Genomic DNA, 4,005 nt, shown 5'->3' with positions numbered 1-4,005 from the left:
CGGACCAAGTTATAGCGGACCGTTAAATTAAAAAAGAGAAGTTAAAATAAACCCCCGGGGGGGGGGGGTGTACTTTCTTATATGGGCTATATAGGTATGTGCGGCCCCAAAGGGTAGGATTTTTCAGCCGTTTGGTCATAAATAGGGTATCGATTTTGGCCAATTTTCCGCCATTTTGGTCATAAATAAGGTATCCATTTTTGCACTCTAGTCTTGAATTCGTTTTTTATTTAGAAGCTACTTCTTTATCATTTAACCTACCTAATAAAAGCCGATAAACATTGCCTTTCACATTGGTCTGAACTAGGGAAATAATTATTGAACTAGGGAAATAATTATTGATTTAAGGGTCAGGTCATAAATTGGATATCAAATTTTTGGTCAGATCATAAATAGGGTAGGGAAAATCGCGAATTTTGGTCATAAATAGGGTAAGGGTTTTGGAAAGCGGGCCGCACACCCCTACCCAATTGTTCTGGGAGTACCCCCCCCCCCCCCGGGAAATAAACAGTCTGCCTCTTGAAATTATTACAAAAAACTTCGACTCAAGTACTTTCGAAATGTGAAGAAAAACGAGAACTGAGTTTTTTTCATGATAGTAACACTTTAACATTGAATGAGCGGAATTATATATGAAGTGAATCATATACTGAACTGCGGATATGAAATCAAGTAAAGCTATGATCCTCGCAGTTATGGACGCAATTTTAGCAATTGCGAAGTTCAGTATATGATTCATTTCACATATCATTCCGGTCATTGATTCATTACTCACGGGAACATTGGAACCCACAAATGACCAACTCCCAACGTCAGTGGCTTCATAGCTCAGTTGGTTAGAGCGTCGCACGGTTATCGCGAGGTCACGGGTTCAAACCCCGTTAAAGTACTGGATTTTTCAGACTTCTCTGCTAAAATTGCGTCCATAAATGCGAGGATCATAGCTTTACTTGACTTCAACGTTGGTCAGTGTCACTTGGTTTCATGGAATGACATAAATTTGTCTGATATCAACTTTTTTGAGTAAACCGCGAATTGACTAGAATGTAAATATAAGTTGTGTCTCGACTTCTCCTGTACTTTACTCTTGGATAGGTTTTTCGTGACAAATATTAATATCGGGCTGTCATTAGCTCAGGGCCTTAGAGACACGAACGTCAATCACTTCTATCTTAATTTTACCTATGTTGCCTTGCGCTCATGTTACTTCCGGGTGGATAGTGTTACACTGATCATTGGCTGAGATGAAGACGGCAAAAATGTTGTGTTGCTGGATGAAAATTCTCTATTACATCGTTTTGATTAGCTATCATGTTTGCGACTCTGTGTTCGATTGGCTTAATTACTTTGAGCTGAACGCCAACAAGTCATTTCCTGGATTCGTTGAAGATTCCTTTTTTTGCTTCAGTTGCCCTTTCGGTTCGTTGATCTCGTTAGGGATGATTGTGGTGTACGGCTACTACATCACGTTTCATGGGGAATGCATTTACCGTGGCTGCTGTGGCTACAAGTCACTCCGCAGTACATGTAACCGTCATTTCAACGATTTCGAGTTGTTGTTTTCGATTTTGGAACTGTGCAAGTATGCCATTCAAAGTTACATATTGTATCGCTTCTCCCAATCGGACATCTTGGAAGAACTGACTTGTTATTTTTTCGTCTTTGCACTCTGTAGTCTAGTAGCCCACTCAAAGCTATGCTCGTGTTTCATTACGAAGTTGTGCGGATGTGGTGTGGGCGAAGAGAGTTGCTGGAGGTGCGAAAGCGATCCGTGCGGAGACAAGGTTGTGAAGGTCTTTGCTTGCCTCACAGGGTTGATAGCCTCAGGGATCTGTATTTACTTCACCATTGTGTCCATAGGAGGCAGTTTTTCTGCTCCAGAACATATTTTCAAGTCGGTTGCCGAATGCTTTCACGCAACAAAGACTAAATGATTTGTTTTCGATCAACTTCATTTGCAGAAAACTGACTTTCAGGTTGTAGTTAATAAGGACCGCGTCTCGACACGTTGTTTCGTGAAAGAACATGAGGAAACGGAGTTCTTAGAAATGTGATCCTAATTCACTTACGTTTTTTAGCTTTCTGTCAGACTTTGAATTTACAAAGTAATTCAACTGTTATGACAATTAATTCCACGGTATATTGCCATTTTATTAAAACAAAACTATTTTGTTTCTCTCGCACTGAGCCTCTTTTTTTCCTTTAACGACATGGGCTTGCATGATGAGCCTCTCTCTTTATTTGTAACTTGATAAGATTGTTTGTCCATATTTACACTGGCTCAAGAAGAGAGGAAAGAGGCTGCGTGTGTTGACTGAGAAGACAAGTCACTAATATTATATAGTCGTGCCAACCTCAGTGAATTAAAGTATACTTTGTGTAAAACTGACGCAAAACCCGAAGTTCGTTGAAGGGACGTTTCCAACTTGCACCATTTTCAAGAAAACAAGGTGTTGCCCTTGAAATTACGCCCTACAAATTTCCGGTTTCTGCTTCAGTGGCATTCAATGTATGGTCTATCATTGTTTTTCAACCGTCAGTGGCCGTCCTGGCTTCGCTTTGATACTACTTCCGGCATTTCCACCAACTTCGGATGACTTTTGAAGCCTTCTATGCAGTCGTTTTCAGGAAACGACCGCTTGGGAGGCTAATGACTTGGAGTTAAGATTTTCTTTCACGGTAGTTTGATTTGTCCCTTCTATGAAAGCAGTTTTATGTTTTACCAAGGGAAGATGAGGTAAGAGAAAAGATATCCATGCCCCACCATATTTTTTAGGAATCTATTTTTAGTTTCGCAAAGCTATTTTAACTTCTCGTTCCCAATGCCGCGCAAATTTAAATTTTCATCACGTCATTACAACTGGCCAATCAGGTGCCTCTCTAAATGTAGCTGCGTAGCTAAAATAAGATTTTAAAAACTATCATTGGAAGAGGAGAGGCCCATGAATGAAGGATCGGGTCTCTTACTTCATCCTCTCTTGTTTGAACGTACACTCGAATTCTAATCTTTGTCGATCGAGAGAATTTATATTAAATTTTCAGTCCAGCCCCACCGTCTCCTCCCCTCCCAGCCCATTACTACATTTTATTACGTCATTACAACTGGCCAGTCAGGTGCCTCTCTAATTATTTCTAAAGAACTCATGATTATTGGAAGAGGCTCATGTATGGGGGATCCGTTCTCTTACCTCATCCTCCCTTGGTTTTACCTAAGCCTTTTCAGTGGCGTTCTGTTGTTATCTTTTGTTTTGCTTTTTGGTGAAAGATTTTGCCGTTCCTTCGGCCGTTACGTCTTTCGCTTTCACCCGTCGCTAGGTGTAAAGAGTCCGGGTACGAGACTGAACAAGCTTACTCAACGCATCCCTGTTTGTGTGCTAGTTTTAGGGACTTTTGAAAGATCTACAACGGCGACGTCGACGAAAACGTCACCTCAAAATATAACTTTGCAATAACGTAAGTTTTTCGCGAGTATCGCATGTCGTTCATGTCGTACAATGTGGACCAAGTATCCTAAAACTTAAACGGTACGAGCGGTTTCAGAGTAAAAATAAAGAATGAAAGATTCACATTTGTAAGCTCGCGTTATCGTCAAAACTTCAAATTTAGTGATTTCGGGTCGTTGTTGTGAAGAGAACCGCAAAAACAGTTGCTAAAATGCGTGCCGCACGTAGGGAGCTTAAGCAAGTCCGTTTTTGAGACGCGGACGGCAACCGGAAGTGAGATGTTTTCCCTTTTAACTTGTCTTTACACAACCACATTCACATTGCTAAGTATCTTTTCTCCATTAGAGATGATGAGTGTTAGCATTGACAACGAGTACGAGTACGAGTCCATCTCGTACTCGTACTCGTTGTCGTTCTTGTAAAAAATGTGTAAGCAGGACATACGAGTACGACTTCAGGAAAAAAATATTGACAAGAAAGGAAGGAGGATTGATGTGCTATTCAAAACAAAAAAAATGCCCAAAAATGCCATCCTAGGCCTTCGATGAAGAGTTTAAGTGCT

This window comes from Montipora capricornis, chromosome 8 (assembly GCF_036669925.1).
Source record: "Montipora capricornis isolate CH-2021 chromosome 8, ASM3666992v2, whole genome shotgun sequence".
Classification (NCBI taxonomy): Eukaryota; Metazoa; Cnidaria; class Anthozoa; order Scleractinia; family Acroporidae; genus Montipora; species Montipora capricornis.
Note: the sequence above shows the minus strand (reverse complement) of the source record.